Source organism: Orycteropus afer, unplaced genomic scaffold (genome assembly GCF_000298275.1).
Source record: "Orycteropus afer afer isolate SDZICR_OR568_19922 unplaced genomic scaffold, OryAfe1.0 scaffold00306, whole genome shotgun sequence".
In the NCBI taxonomy this organism is placed as follows: Eukaryota; Metazoa; Chordata; class Mammalia; order Tubulidentata; family Orycteropodidae; genus Orycteropus; species Orycteropus afer.
The window spans coordinates 2792732-2804477 of NW_006921893.1; positions in this window are offsets into that span (position 1 = coordinate 2792732).

Consider the following 11746-nt stretch of genomic DNA (forward strand, 5'->3'; position numbering starts at 1 on the left):
GGTCACTATGAGTCAGAAACGACTTGACAGCACTTAACAACAACAACAACTTAAATATTAACTGGCTTAGAAATAAGTTCCCAAAGAAACTTAACTGGTGGAATAATGAAGGACAGGGGAAGACAGGATTTAGTTTATAGAAATGTATTTTCTGGGTGATCTTTCAGGAATTAATCTATAGGTGATGTACAGCCAGATATCTTTCTTGAGTGAAAATAAAAAACTGTTTAATAAAACCACAACATTTTCTGAATTATGATAACTATCCATATGTCTGTGGAAAAAGTGGCTCATGCTCATTTAAAACAGTGCCTCATGTGTGAATATATGTTTTTTCTCACTTAAAAGAAATGAATAGGGCTCCTCTTCTTCCTTCCTTCCTTTCTTCCTTCCTTCCTTCCTTCCTTTTTTCCCCCCTCCTTTCCTTCTTTTCTTCCCTCAGCTGAGCTCCTGCAACATGCCCAATCCTGGTGCAGGTGACAGAGTGTGGCAGACACACTCCACAAAAGATGCAAGCATCCCTTCTATGGTGTAGAGTTGTTCCAGGGGATATGCTGTTGATCTTTGGAGTACATTTCCCAGATTCCCTTGCAGCTAGGTGGGGTTCATGTGATTGAGTTCTGGCCAATGGGAGGCAATGACGGAAGACAAGTCACATCAGTCTGGTTCCTAAATGATAAATTAGAAAGACTGGTCCCTTTAACTACAGATATATCACGGTTATAAGGTTTTTTTTTTTTTTTTTTTTTTTTTCTTTTAACAGTTAAGGACAAGGGGGAAAATGACTGTCATCAGGGAAGAGGAGGGAATTATTAGAACACTAGCTTTTAAAGGTACCACTGAGACAGGGAAGTGCTTTAAGGGGACCGAGGACAAGGCATTACATAACATTGAATAATGCCATGAAAAGGTTATTTCTTTCCTAAATCACTATATGCTGATTACATTAAGGGGAAAGTCTTGGTTTAGATTTATTTTGTCTTAATACTTTTCAGGCAAGGAAAGTAAGAAAAGACCAAAATAGATGTCATAGAGACTTTGAAACTTACTTGCTCTTGAACTGAGAGTAGCTAAAGCAAATGGAAGAAATGACAAGATAAAAGAATTGAACAGAAGATATCAAAGAGCAACTCAAGAAGATAAAGTCAATAATTATAATGAAATGTACGAAGACCTGGAGTTAGAGAACAAAAAGGGAAGAACATACTCGGCATTTTCTCAAGCTGAAAGAATTGAAGAAAAACTTCAAGCCTCAAGTTGTAATATTGAAGGATTCTATGGGCAAAATATTAATGATGCAGAGATCATCAAAAGAAAATGGAAGGAATACACAGAGTCACTGTACTAAAAAGAATTGGTTGATGTTCAACTATATCAGGAGGTAGCATATGATCAAGAACCAATGGCATTAAAGGAAAAAGTCAAAGCTGCACTGAAGAAATTGGCAAAAGACAAGGTTCCAGGAATTGACAGAATACCCACTGAGATGTTTCAACAAATGGATGCCGTGCTGAAGGTACTTACCAAGGCACTATGCCAAGTAATTTGGAAGACAGCTACTAGGACAACTGACTGGAAGAGATCCATATTTGTACCCATTCCCAAGAAAGGTGACCCAACAGAATGTGGAAATTATCGAACAATATCATTAATAGCACACACAAGTAACATCTTACTGAAGATAATGGTTGCAGCAATATATTGACAGAGAACTTCCAAAAATGCAAGCTGCATTCAGAAGAGGATATGGAATAAGGGATATCGTTGCTGATATCAGATGGATCTTGCCTTAAAACAAAGTATACCAGGAAGATGCTTACTTGTGTTTTATTGACCATGCAAAAGCATTCGATTGTGTGGATCATAACAAATAGTGGATAACATTGAGAAGAAAGGGAATTCCAGAACACTTAATTGTACTTATAAGGAACCTGTACATATACCAGGAGGCTATTGTTTAGACAGAACAAGGGGATACTGCATGGTTTAAAATAAGAAAGAGTGTGTGTCAGGGTTCCATCTTTTCACCTTACTTATTCAATCTGTATGCTGAAGAAATAATCTGAGAAGCTGGGCTATATGAAGAAATGTGCAGCACCAGGATTGGAGGAAGACTCATTAACAAGCTGTGATATTTAGATGATACCACCTTGCTTGCTGAAAGTGAAGATGAGTTAAAGTACTTACTGATGATGATAAAAGACTACAGTCTGCAGTATGGATTGTTGTTGTTGTTATGTGCCGTCGAGTCGGCCCCGACTCATAGCGACCCCTCCTTGGGTTTCCAAGGCAATATCACTATGGCAGTAGGATTGCCCAACCTTCCTTACAACTCAACATAAAGAAAATAAGCATCCTCACAACTAGACCAATAAGCAGTATCACGACAAATGGAAAAAAGATTGAAGTCAAAAATTTCATTTTAATGGACCCCCAATCAACATCCATGGAAGTAGCAGTCAAGAAATCAGATGTCATATTGCACTGGGCAAATCTGTGCAAAAGACATCTTTAAAGTGTTGAAGAGCAAAGATGTCACTTTGAAGACTAAGGCATGCTGAACCCAAGCCATGATATTTTCAACCACCTCATATACTTGGGAGAGCTGGACAATGAATGAGCAAGACTGCTGAAGAATTGATGCCTTTGAATTGTGGTGTTGGCAAAGAATACTGAAAATACCAGCAACAGCCAGGAGAATGAACAAATCTGTCCTGGAGGAAGTGCAGCCAGAATGCTCCTTGAAAGCAAGAATGGCCAGACTTTGTCTCACCTATTTTGGTTATGTGGTCAGAAGGGACCATTCCCTGGAGAAGGATATCATTCTGGGTAAAGTGGAGGGTCAATGAAAAAGGGGAAGACCCTCAACAAGATGGATTGACATAGTGGCTGTAACGACAGGCTCAAGTACAGCAAGAATTATGGGGATGGCACGAAGCCAGTGTGGTAATTATGTTTGTGTGTCAACTTGGCTGGGCCTGGTTGAGTGGCTGGGCCTGGTTGAGTGGCTGGGCCGCTGGTGGTAGTTATTCTCCATGATGAGACTGACAATCAGCTCCATGGTGGGATCTACCACAAGCAGCTGAGTAGCTGCCTTTGGGAATGTGGTCTGCTTCCTGTATTTAAGGAGAAGCCTTGGTAATGGTCTCTAGCATATGGCATGCTTGGACCCTGCATGTAGCTGTGTCATTGTTCAGCAGCCTGCTAGCTCTGCCGACCTTGGGACTGACAATGGACTTAAGATAATGGCCTGCCATGTGGTTTGGTAACATCGGGATTGTGCCTTTTTACTTGTCAACCTTGAGGCTTCTCAGCCTCAGCAGCCAGCAGCTGTCTGAGTGAAGAAACGCCTCTAGCTCCAGTGGGCCAGGAGCAGGAATCAGAGCTGGACCCCAAGGTTGAGGGGCTTTCACCCAGCCACTAGAGCCTGGCACTTTGAACTTGGACTTAAAGTCTCCAAATTGTAAGAATAAACTCCTGTTTGTTAAGGCCATCCCATTTGTGGTATATTTCTTGTCAGAGTGGCCCTAGGTAACCAGAACAAGCAGGCAATGTTTTGTTCTTTTGTACATAGGGTCCCTATGAGTTGGAGCCAACTTGACAACACCTAACAACAACATTGCCTTTCTACATGTTTCCACTTACAGTATATGATGGTGCCTAGGTAGCATTTATATTATTTTAAGTATATTTAATTTTATCATTACTGCTAGGTACAGCAACAGGTTTTAGTGGAGCTTCTAGACTGAGATAGATTAGAGTTCATCTACTTCTGGAAATCAGCCAATGAAAACCTTATGGATCACAGTAGTCCAATCCATTGTGCATACGGTTGTTGTGAGTTAGGGGAAACTGACAACAACAATGAGCATAGCAAATGGCACTAATTTTCTATTGTAGTTTTTTAGAAAGTTTTAAGCACAAACATCTGGTCTATTTAAAGATAAGAGTAAAGTAAATGGTAGTAGCCATGATACCAAGAGGTAACTAGAATAAAGACAGTGTTTGAATGTTCAAAGTTGGGAAATATGGTCAGGAAGATGCTGGTTTGTCCCATGGAGCTGGGCTTCAGGAACTGGAGACTGGGAAGGGAATACATGAAGCCCTTCAGTCCTGCTTCAGCTCTACTTCTCTTCACAAATCTATGGCAATTAGTTTTCTCTATGTTGGCTAGCTTTATCACAGTAGAAAAAGGTCAACAAGAGCTCCTAAATCCTATAGGTAGTAGGGAAGAGATAAGGAGCTCTGGTGACACTGTGGTTATAGCATTGGGCTGCTAATCAAAAGGTTGGGGGTTCAAACCCACCAGCTGCTCTGAAGGAGAAAGATGAGGCAGACTGTTTTCATAAAGACTTAACAGTCTTGGAAATCCTATGGGCAGTTCTACTGTGTCCTATGTTGTTGCTATGAGTTGAAATCAACTCAATGGCAGTTTTGTTTTTGCCCCCTCCCCCCCCCGGGAAGAGATTGATTTTCTTCCTTTCTATCTCCATTTCAAATTTCTTAGGGGTGAGATTGTTGACCCAACAGGGTGAGGTGTCCATCTGTACACTGATCACTTTTGTTTGGGGAGTCAATATGACCTTGGAGCCATATAGGTGCCTCTGCTGCAGTCATGTGGCTGCGGTCAGAGTAAGTTGGGGCCAAAAAAGGTATCCTGACAAGCCACAGAGCAAAGAATGGATGAATCTGATGAAAAATAGAGGATTCTGTCTCAATAAAGAATTCCACCAGAGAAGTTAATAAATGACAAGCTGAGAGAGGAGTAATATCACACATTTATGAATTATTGATACAAAGTACTACAGATTGAGTGGCTTATAAGAACAGAACTTTATTGTCTCACAGTTCAGAAAGCTACATGTCTGAATTCAGAGTGTCAGCAGAGCCACTTTTTCTCTGAAGGATCTAGGGAAAGAGTCTTTTTTGTTTTTTTCCAGCTTCTGGTAGCCTGAGGCATTTCTTGGTGTTCCTTGGTTTATAGATCCAAATTCATATGGCTGACTTTCCTCTGTATGCCTCTCTGGGTCCCTTTTCCTTTTTTATAAGAACACCACTAAAATGGGATTAAGACCTACCGGACTCTGGTATTACCTCTTGTTAACTAATTACATCTGTGAAGACCAAATAAGGACACATTCACAGGTACTGGGGGTTAAGCCTTGAACACACCTTTTGCAATTCAACCCATAACACCTCTGATATATAAAACCAAAAAAACCAAGCTCACTTTCATCAAGTTAATTCTGACTCATAGTGACCCCTATTGGATTTCCAAGGCTATAAATCTTTATGGAAGCAAACCACCCCATCTTTCTTCCACAGAGCAGCTGATTGGTTTGAACCACTGACCTTTTGGTTACCAGCCAAATGCCTTAACCACTACAGTACCAGAGCACCTTCTGATATATAAAGAACATTTATAAATCAATTAAAGAAGACAAGACAGATTTTAGTAAGAAACTGGGCAAAGAAGATAAACATAACGAATTGCATGCCCTTTTAGTTGTCAGTACAGAAGGTAAAATCATAATGACTAAGGAATGCATGAAAAGAGGTTCAAGCTCACTAGAAATGAGAGAAATGGAAATGAGAACAACCATGTATAATCAATTTGCATCTATTGGCAGGGCAAACATGAATAAGTGGATAATTCCAAGTACTGGTGAGGATGTGGGGAGACCTTATTCTCCTTCTCTGATTCTGGAAAATCAGCTGGCAGAGTCCTTCTGGAAAGCGATCTGCAGCACTCAGTAAAATTAGCATGAGTGTGTCACATTTCTTCATCAACACATTCCTAGGTATACAGCCCAGATCAGTTCTTATCGAGGTCTGCAAAAGAACACATACTGGGATGGTCCTTGCCAGATTCTACGTGGAAGCAGGGAAAGGATTGAAGGCCACCTGGATGCTTATCATTAGGAGCAAAAACAAGTACAATCTGGTGCATGCTTATTATGTGAGCATTATACAGCAGCCAGAAACCACAAATTAAGTGTAAACACAGCTGCATGGACAAGTCTCTAAGCTACAAACTTGAGGAAAAGCAATAGGACACTGAATGACATTAACCACAGGATACTATTTATTTCAATTAAAACACATTGCACACAAAACAGTGCTACTTATTTGATAAGAGTCAATGCAAGTATAAGATTGTATATGAGATACATTAGAGTATGTTCCAAGGGGTGGGGGTAAGGGATAATGTTAATAAAGAATCAGGAAGGAAGGAGAACATTTTTAAATAAGGAAAAAAGGCTACTAGGTAGACAATCAAAAGCATGTCTGACCACTAGCTTCACCAATGGAGCTAATGATGCCATGCGTGGATGCATCCAAGATGTGAGAGGGCAGAAATGGAAAACCCTGTTAGAGGAGAATTTTAGTCTTGGTGAAAGAATATGGGACTTGAACTAATGCAGTAGCTGTGGAGATAGAAAGATGTTAACTGATTTAAGAGATGTGTAGGAGGAGATAGAAATGCTGGGACATGGAGATATAATGAATGTGGGGGTGAGGGACATAGAAGAGTCTAGAATAGTTCTTGTGTTTCAAAACATCTGAATGGACAGTGCTGACATGTTGGAAACCCAGGAGGATAACTAGGCTTGGTGGAAATAATGAGTTCCTTTTTGGTTGTCAATACATGATGTAATCATTGTGTGTCCATGATGGAAATCTGCAAATGATTTATTGCAGACAAATATTTGGTGGTATGTTTGAGCAGATTCTCTAGTTAATATTATACACATTGTCATACTAAATTAGCCATTTTTAAAACTGGTAAGGGTGATGTTACAGATTGAATTATGCCCCCCCGCCATATGTGTCAACTTGGGTAGGCCATGATTCTCAGTATTTTGTAATTATCCTCCATTTTGTGATCTTATGTAATTATCCTACGTGTTGTAAATCCTAACCTCTATGATGTCAGATGGATTTTAGTTGAAAGCAAAGAATACCATAAAGATGTTTACCCATGTCTTATTAACTATGCAAAAGTATTAGAATATGTGGATCATAACAAATTATGGATAACATTGTGAAGAGTGGGAAGTCACAAAACTTTATTGTGCTCATGAAGAACCTGTACTTAGGCCAAGAGCCTGTCATTTGAACAGAACAAGGGATAGTGCATGTTTTAAAATCAGAAAGGGTGTGTGTCAGGGTTGTATCCTTTCACCATTCTTATTCAATCTGTAAGCTGAGCAAATAATTGGAAGGGCTGGACTATAGGAAGAAAAATGTTGCATCACAACCTTGCTTGCTGAAAGTGAAGAAGACTTGAAGCACTTACTGATGAAGATTAAAGATTACAGTCTTCAGTATGGATTCCACATCAACATAAAGAAAACAAATATCCTCACAACTGAACCAATAAGCAACATTACAATAAATGGAAAAAACTTGAGATTGTCAGGGATTTCATTTTACTTGGATCCACAATCAGCACCCATGGAGGCAGCAGTTAAGAAATCAGACATTGTATTGCACTAGGCATATCTGCTGCAAAAGATCTATTTAAAGTGTTGAAAAGATCTATTTAAAGTGTTGAAAAGCAAAGATGTCACTTTGAAGACTAAGGTGTGCCTAACCTAAGCCATGGTATTTCCAATCACTTCATATGCATGTTAAAGCTGGGCAATGAGTAAGGAAGACTGAAGGAGATTTGATACCTTTGAATTGTGGTGTTGGCAAAGAATACTGAAAATACCATGGATGGCCAGAAGACCAACAAATCTACCAATGTATCCTGGAAAAGTGGAGTCCGAGTGCTCCTTAGAAGCAAGAATGGCTAAACTTCATCTCACCCACTTCAGTCATGTTATCAGAAGGGACTATTCCTTGGAAAAAAAATATTATCCTTGGTAAAGCAGAGGATCAAAGAAAAAGGGAAAGATCCTCAATGAGATGAATTGACACAGTGGCTGTGAGGATGATGGTTCAGGACCAGGCAGTGTTTCATTCTGTTGTACACATGGTCACTATGAGTCTGGATCAACTCTACGTCACCTAACAACAACAACAACAACATGATGTTAATGAGGCAGATTAGAGCCAATTATGTTATGATACAGGACATAATCTACAGGATTATGTTATATCTTTACTCAATCTCTTTAGAGATAGAAATGATTAAACAAGCAAGCAGAGATAGAGGGACCTGGCTATCACCAAGAAAGGCAAGCCAAGAGTAGATTGTGCTCTTTGGACCTGTGGTCCCTGTACTGAGAACCTCCTAGACTCAAGGGAAGATTGATGCCAAGACACATAGAAATCTCCAAGGGACACTGGGCCCATAGATGTTGAAAAGAGACATAGAACTTCCTCAGAGCTGACAAAGAGAGGACGCTTTCCCCTAGAGCTGGTGCCCCGAATTCAGACTTCAAGCCTCCTAAACACAAGAGAATAAATTTCTGTTTGTCAAAGCCATCCATTTGTGGTATTTCTCTTATAGCAGCACAAGATAACTAAGACAGATGACTTAGTAAAATGAATTTTGGAACTCAAGAAGAAAGCAAATAGTATTTATACTTCACTGAAGGTAAGAAGTTGGGTAAATCTAAACACTTGTACCAAGATTTGAGGTTCTCCAAAAAAGGCACACTCACACTCTACTTGTACATGAAATAGCACTGTACTCTCCTAGAGAAGAGACAACACAAATAGCTTCCATTTTGGACTCTCATCTCCCATAGCCAGCAGGATTTTCCATGCATATGGCTGGGGCAGGGCAGATGTTCTACATTCATCCCACTAATGCCACAGTCAAGGGAGACCCTTTCCCTTCCTGCTGGGAATAGATATAGAAGTAAGGTTGGCCAGGTGCCATATGTTGCCCACACATGAGCTAGAGACAGAGAAAGTTATTATGTGGCCAGAACAGGGGGAAGACTTCTCTGATAAGGAAAAGGAACTGGTAGTAAAAGAGAGAGACCCAATTCCCAGGCTCCTTATGTTCTGGGCCTACAGCTTCAGCTTAGGCAGCCTAGATGAGAAACACAGAGGCAGACCATCCTCCCAACATAACCAAATAGGAAATTTTTATTTGAAGTTTGAACTGAAATGCAGGTGTTAATGTTTAAAACTCTGAGTTACAAACTAGGGTTTGTGCACAGTATTTTATTTCCTGTTGATTTCATATTGTGATGAATATCAATACTTTAGGGCTCTCATAACACAACACCAGAGATTATTCAAGAAAATAAATATTCACAACAATGACAAAGATTTTTTTTCCCCCCAGAACTCTCAATTCAAGTATGAGTGGATGATGATTGCAAGGTTTTAAGGGTTGGAGATTATCAGTTTGACTGTGTAGAGAGAATCTCCCAACCACAAGAATGGCTCAGATAAGACTCATTTTTGGGTAATGTACTAATGATGAAGGAAAATTAAGTGAGAGGCAGGAAGGGTTCCAGTTCTGCCATGAACTCACTGGGGGGTCCTGGGCAAGCTACCTGTCTATGTCTCTGAGTCTCATCCATTTCTTCATTTGTAAGATGATCATTGTATCAAAAATGGGGCCACGGACCTCTCCCCCTACTTGTCCCCAATATTCTCTGTTCCATCACAACATTCTGTGTTCTAAAACCATGAGCAGACACTCACTGTCTCCCTAGATCTTTCATCATATGCCTGTAAGGTAGGGAGCACAGGGGAGGGATCACTTTTCAAGTGGAGAAAATGAGGCTCGGAAAGTAACTAATTTCCCAAGGCTACCCACTAAGAAGTAGATTGGACACCTTCTTCTTCTTTTCTTTACTTGTGCAGGACTGTCCCTGTTTTACCACTGAAAGTTCCACATCCTGGGAAAATTCTTAGTCTGGAACAGTGGACCATCCTAGGAAAGTATCAGGGATTTGGAACCATGTCTGTCATGTTTCAAATCTTATGCTATTGTTAAATAAATATTTTACATTCAGAAGTGTGTGCACATTCTCTCTCTCTTTCTCAATATTCTCTCTCTCTTCATCCCACCCATAAGCTTCTAAGAGATGCTTGGAGCATCTTTAAGAAATTTATGTTAGACTTAAAACAGAATGAAAGAAAATCTGGCTGGTGGTTCACCAAAACATTCATTTCCCTCTTCCTTCTGGGCCCAAAGCCAGATGACTACTACATACTTGTCTGATACGGTTCAGTGACTGAGTTCTGGATGATGGAATATAGGCACACCTCTGTCCTCTTCCCATCCTCCAGCTGTATAGAGAAGGCTCAAAGGACCTAGAGGAAGGTATGGAAAGGAGTCTGCATCCTTGAGTCATTGCTTAGCAGGAAGTTACTGTTGGGGGAGGGTCTTCCATCCTCATGCTGTGCTTCTGTATGTCTTGTGAGCAAAGGCACTGACAGCTTTTGTGCCTTTTTTCAAGGACCTTTGCATAGCAAACAGTCTTGGAAGGTAAAGATAATGTCTACTCTGTAGCAGAGGGCAGATTTGCTTACTGCTTGATATAATAAAATAATGTCTCCCTGCGGGTAAAGGTCAAATGGATTTATCACCCATATAAAATATTCAGGTTCCTGGTGCTTAGAGCTCCTCATTTGTGATGCAAACCCGCTATGTAGCATCTTCCTTGGTCACTCTGCATTGCCACCTGGGACTTGAGGGCAGAGAAACCAAAGTGAATTTGAAGCTCATCTTCCATGAGTGACAAACTCCTTTGTCTCTGACCCAGGAGTCTTGTGTCTTCTTCCAGCATTGATGAAATGGTGACAGGTCATCTTGTCAGATTATAAGTAGGGTAACATCTCAAACCATTCACAATTCTTGACAACTATACCAGAAATCTACCAATCCAGGAATAACCACTTCAAACCTCTATGTGAATGAGAAATAGACTTTTATTATGATGATCCACTGAAATATTGGGTCTAATTGTTATAGCAGTTAGTCTATACTGACAAAACACAAATGATGCAGAAGAGTTTACCAAGCCCGCTTATCTCTGTTCCAGGCAGGAGGGCATACTTCAGAGATGTTCAGTGTCTTTGGATTCAGACAGACCTGGATTCCAATTCTAGTCCTTCCTCCTGTATCATGCTATTGTCCCAATGTGGGTAGCAGTGTTCCCTTATCAGCTGGCTTGAGGAGTCCAGTGCCATCCAGGCAAGTGACAGAGATTGATAAATTCCAGTCCCCTCCCCTCATGCCCTCTTTCCACCTCCTTCTGGAGACCAGAAAGGCAAAAGAATATCCTCTCTCCCAGAGGCCTGCATTAGCCCTTGGGGTTCACTATTGTTTGTTGGGGAGGTAACAGGAAGATAGTTGGTGTGTCTGAAGATGGGAAGCAAGTCTAGCTCCTGTAGGGAGACAAGCTCCTACATTTCATAGATTTTGAGAAAAGATAATTGATTCACAGCATCAATAGGAAGATGGCAGCTGTTTGGATTGAAGTAACAAATCTCACTAGATGCTATTTTGGGAAGGCCTTCAAGGCAAATGCTTGTGTTTGAAACCTGCAGAAACCAGCTCACACTGGTCATCACCTCTTATTCCCAGCCAGCATTGAGGCTGTTTTCTGGCCCCTACATATCTGCTAACTTGGGTCAGAGGCAATTGTGATGTTAATGTGCTCAGTCAAGCACTAAACTTGATCATTTGTCCACTCCCTGAAATAGAACCCCTCCTTGTTCCCACTGAATGTGAGGCAAAGCTTAAACACCCTTTTATCTCACCAATATCCTTTTCTCATTACCTCCATCGCCCCCCACCCTAAACTCAAGCATAGCTATGAGCAAG